At 48.6% G+C, this 14,070-nt stretch overlaps 1 pseudogene; it reads right to left on the bottom strand.

Annotated features, from left to right (window-relative positions):
- The window catches only part of LOC149263439 (putative pentatricopeptide repeat-containing protein At3g13770, mitochondrial), a 36,475-nt pseudogene extending 24,880 nt beyond the window's left edge, over positions 1-11,595 (bottom strand).
- Positions 11,596-14,070: the final 2,475 nt, after the last annotated feature.

Genomic DNA, 14,070 nt, shown 5'->3' with positions numbered 1-14,070 from the left:
CCTAGTCTCATTGCCACCACGGAACTTTTTCTTTCACAACCCCCTAATACACCTGTTACCTCAGTTCCCACGAATCCAACTGTTTGTGTAGCGTACTCAACTCCGGTCGTCAGTGCTGTGACAGCATCTTCATCTACAAACCCTGGGGCTGGTCCCTCCCACAGTCAAGTGAGCAGTGGCCAACCAGGGCTTTCGTCTGGAGTCATCGATCCTGCACAAAATGCTCAGCCCTCTTCTGGTCCTGTTCCAGGGGAGGGTCGTATGATGCCCATGGGCAACCCATTGTGGACCCGAATTACCAAGGTCCACTCTTTTATTATGATTCTAACGGTCAGTACCTCCAGCACGTTCAATCCGCGCCTCTTCAACCTTTCGTTGAAGTCTCGGTACCATTAAACATTACTTATGATCCCGTTACTCATTCCTTTCATGGGGGCCAGGCAATTCCTGGACAGCCTCAAGGACCACCTAATCTAGGCCAGCCACCTTATGTGCAAGCCCCCCAAGGGCAACCACTTTATGGCCAGTCTTACCCAGGACAATCTGGGGGCCCACAAGGACAACCCTACCCGGGACAACCTTCGGCCATGGGAGGTCCATCTTTTTCCTATCAGAGTCAACCTTCTGGTTATCCAGGGCAAATTGGTACCCAGAAAGGTTATCCGTCTGGTCAGCCGGGACAACCTTACATCCAACAAGGCCAACCTGGTTTCCAGCAGGGTTATCCCGCTGGACAAGATGGGCAAAATTATGCTCCTCAAGGTCAACCAGTAGTCCAGCGGGGGTATCCTTCTGGGCAGGGGGGGAAACCCTACATACAGCAGGGCCAACCCACTGCTCAGCCTGTGAATCCTCCTGGGCAAGGGGGGCAACCCTACGTACAGCAGGGCCAACCCACTGCTCAGTCCATGCAACCTTCTGGGCAAGGGGGGCAACCCTACGTACAGCAGGGCCAACCCATTGCTCAGCCAGTACAACCCTCCGGACAAACGGGCCAGCCCTCTGTGCAACAAGGCCAACCCACTGTCCGTCCTACTCATCCAGCTGGACAGGCTAGCCAACCGCAAGGTCAGCCAGCCATCCAGCCAGCTCGGCCATCTGTTCCGCAAGGACAATCCTTGGTTGCTCAAGGACAACCTGGCACCCAGCAAGCACGTCCTTCTGGGCAAGCAGGTCCATCCCAAATTCAACCAGGCCAACCTTCCGGCCAGATGATCCAAGCCCAGCCGGTTCAAGGACATTATTCTGGGCCTCAAACTCAAATGGGTTATCAAATGCAAGGCGGGCCACAGCCCCAACCTTCCTACCAAGCGCAGCCTGCTTATCAGGCTCAGTATGGAGCCCAACAAATGTATGGCTACCAACAACCCCAGGGGCAAACTCAGTTTACCCCTTATCAAAATTATCAATAGATGCAGGTCACTCCTTACCAAAATTATCAGTATGCTGCACCTGCGGGTCAAGTTGCTAACACATGGGGTGCTGGGGGGCAGACCCAAGGTCAGCTGTCTGCATATGGACAGAATCCATATGGGCAGAACCCCTACGGACAAGGTCCCTATGCGCCAGGCCCTTTTGGGCCAGGTCCATCCGGACAAGGTCCCTATGCGCCAGGCCCTTTTGGGCCAAGTCCATCTGGACAAAGTCCATGGGGGCAACCACCATCTGGTTGGAACCCTAATACTGCCTCGAATCCACAGCCACAAATGTCCTTTAACCCTCAGTTGCCATTCTTAGCGACGTTGGAACTGCCGGATGTGTCCAAGTTAACGAATGATCCCATTCTGCATAATGTGTATTGGCCACCAGTTCCGACTAAAATACCCGGTGATTGTCCAAAATTTGATGGCAAAGCAGGTGAGGATCCTCAAGCACATGTTATGACCTATCACCTTTGGTGTTCATCGAACTCATGGCTTGATGACTCTATCCGACTTCGCCTCTTTCAAAGAACTCTCACCGGCTCAGCCGCTAAGTGGTACATTGAGCTGAATCGCGGCATGTTTCAAGATTTCAACTCGCTGGCTATGGCGTTTTTAACTCACTTTCAGTTACCCATTCGGTACGAGACAGGGACAAATCTCCTCACGTCTCTCAAACAAGACACGGCGATGCACATATCTGATCATATACATGAATGAAGAAGGCGTCGTCGCTTGATCAAATTCTGGATTCCTGATCAACTCCTGACCGATTGGTTCACGACTTCCTTTGTCCCCAAAATTGCAAAAGACATCGCCATGGGAGCGTGTGTAACTGAAGAGCAAGAGATCGTGCATGCTCAGTACCTCGACTTAGTATACTCTCAGTCGGGTACTTTATATGATTATTTGCCGGATGCCCCGAGACCTGGACAGACCAAGGCTCCGCCAAAACCATATGTTGATGGAGTCATTGGCTCTGTTAATTCGTCATCGAAGAAATCGACCGCAAACCCTGGGAAGCAAAAAAAAAATGCTTCTAATGAAAATGCTCCTCAGGGCCAATCTAATCCTGGAAGTACCTCTGAGGTGAACGCCGTTCAGTCCACCGCGGCAGATAAATCCTCAAAAGGGAAAAAGAAAGGGAAAGCTAAAGATAAATCTGGTCAGCCCAAGCAGGACGCCCCTAAACCTCCACCCGAGGAAGGAGCTAAATGAAAACCTAAGTATCCTTGTCTCATCTGTGATGAGGATCACTACACTAAGGACTGCCCAAGACGGTCCGAAGTTAGTCGGTTATTGAAAGGTGCTCCTGGGACCCCTGCCGTGCTTAAAGAGCCTTTCCCTTCCCAGCAGACCCAAATGGTGGCAGACCCGTCTCAATCCTCTTCCTCGTTCGGTTCTCAAGTGTTCATGGTTGGCATGATCCCCATCCATGTTTAAACTCGAGCGAAAGATTATCCATCTCATGCCGGGAAAGAGCCGGAGGTTCCCTCCAGCGCTCCTCCATCTAGTTCTGGTCCTCTCCACATCGAAAGGCCCTGCACTGAGACGATCCCCCGACCCCCTCCAAAAGGTGTACTCAGGAAGTCATCTTACAACCCTAATGCTCGTGCTACCCAGCACTATAGCATTGTTGAGGACTTAGCTCAAGCTCCATCTGCTATGTCCGCTCTAGAAGTCCTCCAGAGATGCCCCTCCCAGAGGAAGTCCCTGCTATCAGCGATTGGTGGCATCGACCCGGCAGATTCAGATTTGATTTCTTTCGATCTCGAGGGTTTTACACACGACTGCCTCACCAAGTCGCTTTCCTTATATAGGTCATCATCAATAGCAGAACGATTCACCGTACGGTTATTGATGAAGGTGCCTCAACCTGCATCATGTCTGTTGCTTGCTGGAAGGCGATTGGTTCCCCTGCTTTGAGTCAGTCTCCTACGACGTTAGAAGCTTTCGATGGAAAAGAATCTCATCCTTACGGTATCCTCCAACGCTTACCCATCTCTTTGGAAGGAAAGACCGTAGAAGTGGAGGTCGAAGTTGTCGACGCCAATCTGACCTACAACCTCCTCCTCGGACGGAGCTGGACATACGCCATGCAAGCCGTGGCTTCTTCCCTGTTCCGTGTCATTCGTTTCCCTCACCAGGGGAAGATTTTCACGGTGGACCAGCTCTCCTTCTTCGCCTCTTCTTCTGAAGGTAATGTGCCATTCGTGGAGCATACCTCAAAGTCACTCGTGAATGTGGGTGCCGGACTTTTCAAAGATCCCACTTTAATGGGAGTCTTTCCCCACCCACCTCTGAATCTCACCCCTATCAACATGATCTCTATACGCTCAGATCCGTGGGTTCTTCCTCCTCCTAATCAGGAAGACTCTTGGGGTGATATGATGCCGTTGAGTCCTGCCGAACTCAACTACATCGAGATTGTCGCTGCATCAGCTCCCCCTGATGAACCTCCTCTCCCGAGCAGTGTTCCCGATTCATATGATCATTTCCCTTGGCTAGGAGATGAGGCTACTTCGGATCCACTGAAAGAAATATTTCCTTCCGACGAAGCCATCATAGAGACCATGTCTCTCGAAGAGCTCCCTTGGTCAGATCACCACCATCGCTCTTCGTTTCTCCCTCCCCATCCGGAAATGACTGCATGTCTCGAACGGTTTGCTTCATGTGTCCCATCCACGCCCCTCCACACACCCATTCAGCTTTATCAAGTGTCTTCAGAGGGCAATATGGGAAATATCATGCAAACCTAGCCGATCGACATCTTTGTCAAACCAGGGATCGTCGAACACATTCATATAGGAGTCACTTGCACTCCTGAGGAAGTTCAACTCTATACTGCTCTATTTCGCGAATTTCGTGATGTCTTCGCATGGTCCTATGAGGAAATGCCTTGCATCGATCCTAGTATAGTGGTGCACGAAATACCTACATATCCAGGTGCTAAGCCTATTCGTCAGCGCTTACGCCCTGTGCACCCCCGAAAGGCCACAGCCATCAAGGCCGAAGTCGAAAAGCTTCTTAAAGCTGGATTCATTTACCCCATTCCCCTCACGGATTGGGTGTCTAATATAGTCCCTGTGAATAAAAAGCAGGGCACTATCCGGGTCTGTGTTGACTACCGAGATATCAATCGTGCCTGTCCGAAGGATAACTTCCCTACGCCCTTCATCGATCAGCTTATTGATGAGTGTGCAGGAAGTGAAATTTACTCGTTTATGGACGGCTTCTCTGGCTATAACCAGATCAACATTGCACCCACAGACCAGCATAAGACAGCTTTTATTTGTCCTTGGGGCACCTTCGCCTATAAGAAGCTTCCTTTCGGTCTAAAGAATGCCGGCGCTACATTTCAACGTGCAATGTCTTATGCCTTTCATGATATTCGTCACATTGTACAACCTTATCTGGATGACCTCCCGGCTCATTCAGCTAAGCGTCAGGATCATCCCTCTCATCTTCGCGAAATTTTTCTCCGCTGTCGACACTACCGTATAAGGCTTAATCCTCATAAGTGTGTCTTCTGCGTAGAATCTGGCCGACTGCTCGGGTTCATCGTCTCCCGAGAAGGCATCCCTCTGGATCCCCTCAAAGTTGAGGCCATCTTGAATCTTCCTCACCCTGCCTCTTTGCAGCAATTGCAGAGCTTGCAGGGCAAAGAGAATTTCCTTAGAGGATTCATTCCAAATTATGCCGAGGTGGCTAAGGGTTTCACACGGTTATTAAAGCGAGACACACCCTTTCGTTGGGATGCCATCGCCCAGGAGTCTTTCGAGCGACTCAAGGACCTCCTTGTCTCGGCCCCACTCTTAAGACCTCCGAACTATCACCATGATTATTCTCTCTATCTAGCTGCCGCTAACACCACCATCGGCATGGTTCTGGTGCAGGATGATGATGATGGCAATGAGCACGTCATCTATTACCTTAGTCGCAATCTCTTGGATACGGAAACTCGTTACGCTTATGTCGAGAAGTTGGCATTGGCAGCTGTCTGTGCTGTCCAACGATTCCGGCACTATATCCTGTTGCGCACTACGACCGTGATTTCCGACTGCAACCCAATGACCTACATCTTGTCGCATCAGCTGCTGGGGGGCAAGTACTCGAAATGGATTGTCATCCTACAAGAGTTTGACTTGGAATTTACTGCAGCCAAGTCTAAGAAATCTCTGGTCTTTGCAGAATTGCTCTGTTCTTTGCCATCCCCTTCTGTACCATCTCATTCGGAAGAGCATATCCCGGATGAAACATTGTTTCTAATCAACACCCTCGACCCTTGGTATGGGGACATCATAGTATATTTGCAGACGTCTTCCTTCCGTCCTAATGTATCGAAAGACGCTCGACGAAGGATTCGTCACCAATCTCAACCCTATCGCATTATTGGCGATACCCTGTACCGCCTCGGCGTTGATTCTGTTCTCCGCCGATGTTTGACTCTCAAGGAGGCTGAGCGGGTATTGAATGACTGCCACTCCGGTGCTTGTGGCGGCCACATGTCCGGAAATGCCACCGCCCAGAAAATTCTCCGTGCTGGTTATTTCTGGCCTTCTATCTTCAAGGATTGCATTCTTGTCGTCCGTGCATGTCATGAATGTCAGGTCTACCACTGGAAAATGCGTGCACCTCCTGCACCACTGCACCCTGTTGTTACCGTAGGTTCATTTGCCAAATGGGGCATCGATTATACGTCCTGTAACCCTCGTTCGGCCGGGGGGCACGGGTATATCATCGTTTCCGTCGATTATTTCACCAAATGGGCCGAAGCGATGCCTACATTGAATGAAGACGGTTACACGACGGTGCAGTTTTTGTTTAATCATGTCATTACTCGCTTCGGAGTACCCCAGGCTATCGTCACGGATCACGGAAAACATTTCCGTAATCACATGATGACGAAACTATCGACCCAGCATAATCATGATCACAACATATCTACCAAATATCATAAGATCAAGGTTAAGAGAACTCCCTTTATCTAATCACACCATGCACAACATTGAGAACAATTTTTCCCAACATAGCCAAGGCATATGACACCTCAAATCCATTCACCCTACCTTTATTGATTACCTTTCCCATGATTTTCCTTCCACCGTCCATTATCCCAATGGACCAAACCAATCCAACTGATTGCCATATTCTTACTTTCAATTACCCTTACACATGTACCGATCTTCATCTAGGTCTTACATTACCTACTAGGTTTCATTCATCTCTCCTTGAGCTCCATTAACTTTCCTATTTCCCAACCAGTTCCCAAGACTCTCAAAACAATAAAGGAAAGACCGACAAGAAAACAATAATAAAACCATGGAAAACCAACAACAATACGACACAAAAAACAAAGTGGCATGATCATGCACTAGACATAACAAAACTGCAAATCAAGCGCAAGCAAATCAAAAAGGACCAAAAGAACAAGACTAACAATAGGCACCATGACTCAATCCCCATGGTTCCGAGTGCTTCCAAAGGAAATAACAACCTAAGGCTTCTTCAAGATTTCATGGCAGTCTCTTTTCCATGCAATCCCCTGTATCATATTGCCATCAACACATAATTGTCAATGCATAAATAAACATAACAACATACTAGTTACCTTACCTTTTTGTTTCAAGCATGTTGCCTTGCAACTGAACACATCCATGCTGTTATGCAGTAATTTGTCACTGTCTCCCTGTCAGTCTCCCTACTGTCTCATGAAATCAAATGCACCATGCTCATGCTCTCTAAACTGGCCAAATGACCCACTTTGCCAAAGTTTATTGCATCAACGCGTCTGTTATTAAAATAATCGCGCTGACAGGTGGCTGATAGTGAAACTGATGCGCTGCCAGCGCGGAAGCACACGAGTTTTCCGCGCTGGTCGAATTTTACGTGCCAGCGCATCCTATGAAAGTATTAAGCCACGCTGACACAGCCTTCTCTGTTACTGTGATGCGATGTCAGCGCGTCAGTTCAGTGTTACACCCGCGCTGATCCAGTTTGGGCGAATTTGTTCCAACAGCCAGCCTTCCAGATGGTTCCAGATTTGTTTGTTGGCTTTGTGAGTATTGCCCTCCCTTCTATGGCATGTCTGTTCGTAATTTGGAACCACCTTCCTTGAAGATAAGCTTGTCCACCCACCATTCATGGAGACTCCTTCTCCTATTTAAACCTCCACCATTACCATGAGCAGCTAGTTTTGGATAGTGTGGAATTCATAGTGCTTGGATTGCTGCTGCTAGTAGGTAGTTGGTGTGACAAGTGTGGTTTTGCTAGAGGAAGCTTAAGGAAGGTTGTGAGTGTTTCTTGTGTGAGAGAGAGCTTTTGTGTTGGGAGAATCTACCTCCAAAGGTGAATGCTTAAGAGACTTGCTGGCTGGACCCTCTAGAGAAGGACTCAGCGTCAGAACTTTGGTTGTACCTTTCTCTGTCATTGATTTAATAATAGATGACTACTGTTATGGTTCCATTCTCATTTGTCTTTATAATGGTTAATGTGAATTACATCTTTTCTGACTGATGTATAATTGCTTTTATTAGATTTCACGCTTGTGTTTGTCTTTCTCTTCGTGTGTGCAGGTATCTATTCACGGAGATCGTGGAGGATTGTGACCGGCCGGAGCGAAGGAGCGAGAGCGGCATCTCTTCATCAAACAATAGTGTTGGAATCCAAGTAGGTGTTCTTTGCCTCTCTTGTAATTGCAATTAGGAACTTGCACAGTAGCATTGATTGATTGTTGCTAGACCCATTCTGGGCTAGTAGGGATCGCCTCTATCCGTAGAGGGGATTTACCTCTCCAACAATTTGGCGACTCCACAGGGGAGCTGGCCTTTGTCTCTTGTGTCCATATTTGTGTTTGAGTTTGATTGTTCTCTCTTTTCGAAATTGGGGATTAGTTCTCTGCTTTTTGGACTTCCTGGTTCAGTCTGGGAGGTGTATAAATTGTTTAAAGAGTTCTGGCCTTGGTTTGGGAGTTTTTGGCTTGATTCTTCCTTTTTTTAGCCTCAGCGCGGTTTATATCAAAACAGTTGCGCTGACAGCGCATAGCTGTTTCTTTAAACCTGTTGTCATCGCGCTTGTACGTAAAACAGTCGCGGCGGTTCTGAAATCGAACCAGCGCGCTTAAGTCATGTCCTTCCGCGCTGACGGTGCCAAGTTGCTACGCGTGACCTCTTGTCAGCGCATTGTTGCTGAGCGCTACCCGCGTTGATCCTGTAAAATTGAATTTGTTTCAATTTTGCTCCCTGAGCCTGTTGGTTTCACTATCTCCAGATTTTTCTACTTGGTTTATGACTTGATATTTATTGTTTGAACTGCTACACACTTGCTTGCGAAGTCTTGTCGGATGAATTTCGTTCTTGTGTCCCGTGACCTAGTGCCATCATCCCGTTTTCACTGGATTGACCTTGTTTTATTCACTTGTTCACTTGTTCACAGAGTTCGTTGCTACTTGCCTTTGCTATTGCGGAAACCTTCCTTTTTTTGCTTTCTTTGCTTGTTTGCTTGAGGTGATTGTTGTTGAACCGATCCTCGGATTGTTTCACTACCCAGACACAGATCACGGTTGCTAGGGTTCAATCAGCTCTTTTCACGCTTGTTGTGTTTGTCATTGAGTGATTTTGATTCTTTTTGCTCAGTGTTGCTGTCTCTCAAATTCATTTTAAAGTGCACGGTGCCATTGAAAAAGAGATCAAACTAATGTCTTTTGCATTCAATAGTTAATGAAAAGAAGAGCATTTCATTGATTTGTGTTCTCAAAAGAAAAATTTCATTTCTTTGTCATTAGCTGCATTAGATTGTTTGATTGTTTGAGTTCATTTTGGTTTGATTGAAAACTCTTAACTCTCTCGTAATTAGAATTCATCGAACGAAATGGTATTCTTTGGCATGTAGTTTGCATTTAGGAAATTGTGAGAGATCATACGATAAGGCCTGAAACCAAAACTTAATTCAAGATCAACCGTAAAATAAACTGAATAAACCTAAAAACGCATTGGAACTTAACGCAAACATCTAGAGGTCTAGGTTAGAGACGTGTTCCGGCGTCTTTAAACATAGTCACTGTTGTTTCACATTACGGTTGGGTGATTCCTCCTTCTGTGACTCGATAGTGGTCTAACACGGACTGTGCTCCCACGTACCGTCGCGTATATAGGGAGACCCCACTAGGCTTTTATCCTTGATCCATAGGAAGCTGAGTCTGCCGCCTTGCGAACCGTAACGCACCAAACACAGCATTCGGGAAGATTGACTGCAGTACGGAAAGTCCTTGGTTCTCATACGATTGCCAAGGTGTATAAGCAGTTTTACGGATTGCTTGGTAAACCCTTTTCCTAGAATCTCCAGAGCAGTCACTTTTGATCCTTTTCGGACTCCCTAAATGAAAAGGTGCCAGTGAGCTTCTTGTCACTTCGTGCTCATTAAACATTCGAAGGAGACTAGAGTCATCTTTTCGTCCTTTTCTCGACTCTTGAAACATGAAAAGGTCAAGTTCAGTTCCTGTGTCTTAAAAATTTATTCGGCCACGATAACATCACCTGGTTAGATTTTGTATGCGTGAGTTTGAGTAGGGTATTTGTCGTTAGTTTCCTTTAGGGTTTTGTGTGGGGTTTGTCATCCTGGCTGACCCGTCAACTCCCGGTCCAAGTGATCAAGGTTCTCCACCTTCTGTTGCTCTAGAGGTACCAGTTGTAAGCGATACTCTTCCAATTGTCCCGAGTATCCAGCCTATCAACGTACATGCCCCGGGCGACAAGGATTACGAAGAAGATTGTAACCCTATCTGGGAACCTGACGAGGACGATATTCCTGTTACCCCTCCCGGTATGTCGTCTCCGATGTCAACTTCCCAAATGGATGAGACATCTCCCAGCGCAGGTGAGACACCCGTGGTGTCAAATGTTGAATCTCCCATTCCAGCTACTTCTCCACTCCCTCCACGGTATCAGTCAATGAGGGATAGAATAGCTGCCAGAATGCCTTCTACGACTATATGGGATCCTAGTCTCATTGCCACCACGGAACCTTTTCTTTCACAACCCCCTAATACACCTGTTACCTCAGTTCCCACGAATCCAACTGTTTGTGTAGCGTACTCAACTCCGGTCGTCAGTGCTGTGACAGCATCTTCATCTACAAACCCTGGGGCTGGTCCCTCTCACAGTCAAGTGAGCAGTGGCCAACCAGGGCTTTCGTCTGGAGTCATCGATCCTGCACAAAATGCTCAGCCCTCTTCTGGTCTTGTTCCAGGGGAGGGTCGTATGATGCCCATGGGCAACCCATTGTGGACCCGAATTACCAAGGTCCACTCTTTTATTTTGATTCTAACGGTCAGTACCTCCAGCACGTTCAATCCGCGCCTCTTCAACCTTTCGTTGAAGTCTCGGTACCATTAAACATTACTTATGATCCCGTTACTCATTCCTTTCATGGGGGCCAGGCAATTCCTGGACAGCCTCAAGGACCACCTAATCTAGGCCAGCCACCTTATGTGCAAGCCCCCCAAGGGCAACCACTTTATGGCCAGTCTTACCTAGGACAATCTGGGGGTCCACAAGGACAACCCTACCCGGGACAACCTTCGGCCATGGGAGGTCCATCTTTTTCCTATCAGAGTCAACCTTCTGGTTATCCAGGGCAACCTAGTACCCAGCAAGGTTATCCGTCTGGTCAGCCGGGACAGCCTTACATCCAACAAGGCCAACCTGGTTTCCAGCAGGGTTATCCCGCTGGACAAGATGGGCAAAATTATGCTCCTCAAGGTCAACCAGTAGTCCAGCGGGGGTATCCTTCTGGGCAGGGGGGCAACCCTACGTACAGCAGGGCCAACCCACTGCTCAGCCTGTGAATCCTCCTGGGCAAGGGGGGCAACCCTACGTACAGCAGGGCCAACCCACTGCTCAGTCCATGCAACCTTCTGGGCAAGGGGGGCAACCCTACGTACAGCAGGGCCAACCCATTGCTCAGCCAGTACAACCCTCCGGACAAACGGGCCAGCCCTCTGTGCAACAAGGCCAACCCACTGTCCGTCCTACTCATCCAGCTGGACATGCTAGCCAACCGCAAGGTCAGCCAGCCATCCAGCCAGCTCGGCCATCTGTTCCACAAGGACAATCCTTGGCTGCTCAAGGACAACCTGGCACCCAGCAAGCACGTCCTTCTGGGCAAGCAGGTCCATCCTAAATTCAACCAGGCCAACCTTCCGGCCAGATGATCCAAGCCCAGCCGGTTCAAGGACATTATTCTGGGCCTCAAACTCAAATGGGTTATCAAGTGCAAGACGGGCCATAGCCCCAACCTTCCTACCAAGCGCAGCCTGCTTATCAGGCTCAGTATGGAGCCCAACAAATGTATGGCTACCAGCAACCCCAGGGGCAAACTCAGTTTACCCCTTATCAAAATTATCAACAGATGCAGGTCACGCCTTACCAAAATTATCAGTATGCTGCACCTGCGGGTCAAGTTGCTAACACATGGGGTGCTGGGGGGCAGACCCAAGGTCAGTTGTCTGCATATGGACAGAATCCATATGGGCAGAACCCCTACGGACAAGGTCCCTATGCGCCAGGCCCTTTTGGGCCAGGTCCATCCAGACAAGGTCCCTATGCGCCAGGCCCTTTTGGGCCAAGTCCATCTGGACAAAGTCCATGGGGGCAACCACCATCTGGTTGGAACCCTAATACTGCCTCAAATCCACAGCCACAAATGTCCTTTAACCCTCAGTTGCCATTCTTAGCGACGTTGGAACTTCCGGATGTGTCCAAGTTAACGAATGATCCCATTCTGCATAATGTGTATTGGCCACCAGTTCCGACTAAAATACCCGGTGATTGTCCAAAATTTGATGGCAAAGCAGGTGAGGATCCTCAAGCACATGTTATGACCTATCACCTTTGGTGTTCATCGAACTCATGGCTTGATGACTCTATCCGACTTCGCCTCTTTCAAAGAACTCTCACCGGCTCAGCCGCTAAGTGGTACATTGAGCTGAATCGCGGCATGTTTCAAGATTTCAACTCGCTGGCTATGGCGTTTTTAACTCACTTTCAGTTACCCATTCGGTACGAGACAGGGACAAATCTCCTCACGTCTCTCAAACAAGACACGACGACGCACATATTTGATCATATACATGAATGGAGAAGGCGTCGTCGCTTGATCAAATTCTGGATTCCTGATCAACTCCTGACCGTTGGTTCACGACTTCCTTTGTCCCCAAAATTGCAAAAGACATCGCCATGGGAGCGTGTGTAACTGAAGAGCAAGAGATCGCGCGTGCTCAGTACCTCGACTTAGTGTACTCTCAGTCGGGTACTTTATATGATTATTTGCCGGATGCCCCGAGACCTGGACAGACCAAGGCTCCGCCAAAACCATATGTTGATGGAGTCATTGGCTCTGTTAATTCGTCATCGAAGAAATCGGCCGCGAACCCTGGGAAGCAAAAAAAAAATGCTTCTAATGAAAATGCTCCTCAGGGCCAATCTAATCCTGGAAGTACCTCTGAGGTGAACGCCGTTCAGTCCACCACGGCGGATAAATCCTCAAAAGGGAAAAAGAAAGGGAAAGCTAAAGATAAATCTGGTCAGCCCAAGCAGGACGCCCCTAAACCTCCACCCGAGGAAGGAGCTAAACGAAAACCTAAGTATCCTTGTCTCATCTGTGATGAGGATCACTACACTAAGGACTGCCCAAGACGGTCCGAAGTTAGTCGGTTATTGAAAGGTGCTCCTGGGACCCCTGCCGTGCTTAAAGAGCCTTTCCCTTCCCAGCAGACCCAAATGGTGGCAGACCCGTCTCAATCCTCTTCCTCGTTCGGTTCTCAAGTGTTCATGGTTGGCATGATCCCCATCCATGTTTCAACTCGAGCGAAAGATTATCCATCTCGTGCCGGGAAAGAGCCGGAGGTTCCCTCCAGCGCTCCTCCGTCTAGTTCTGGTCCTCTCCACATCGAAAGGCCCTGCACTGAGACGATCCCCCGACCCCCTCCAAAAGGTGTACTCAGGAAGTCATCTTACAACCCTAATGCTCGTGCTACCCAGCACTATAGCATTGTTGAGGACTTAGCTCAAGCTCCATCTGCTATGTCCGCTCTAGAAGTCCTCCAGAGATGCCCCTCCCAGAGGAAGTCCCTGCTATCAGCGATTGGTGGCATCGACCCGGCAGATTCAGATTTGATTTCTTTCGATCTCGAGGGTTTTACACACGACTGCCTCACCAAGTCGCTTTCCTTATATAGGTCATCATCAATAGCAGAACGATTCACCGTACGGTTATTGATGAAGGTGCCTCAACCTGCATCATGTCTGTTGCTTGCTGGAAGGCGATTGGTTCCCCTGCTTTGAGTCAGTCTCCTACGACGTTAGAAGCTTTCGATGGAAGAGAATCTCATCCTTACGGTATCCTCCAACGCTTACCCATCTCTTTGGAAGGAAAGACCGTAGAAGTGGAGGTCGAAGTTGTCGACGCCAATCTGACCTACAACCTCCTCCTCGGACGGAGCTGGACATACGCCATGCAAGCCGTGGCTTCTTCCCTGTTCCGTGTCATTCGTTTCCCTCACCAGGGGAAGATTGTCACGGTGGACCAGCTCTCCTTCTTCGCCTCTTCTTCTGAAGGTAATGTGCCATTCGTGGAGCATACCTCAAAGTCA

Source organism: Pinus tabuliformis, chromosome 6 (genome assembly GCF_031772625.1).
Source record: "Pinus tabuliformis cultivar Carrire ecotype Pingquan chromosome 6, CPIR1, whole genome shotgun sequence".
Taxonomy (NCBI): domain Eukaryota; kingdom Viridiplantae; phylum Streptophyta; class Pinopsida; order Pinales; family Pinaceae; genus Pinus; species Pinus tabuliformis.
This window is presented reverse-complemented; position numbering and strand designations above follow the sequence as displayed.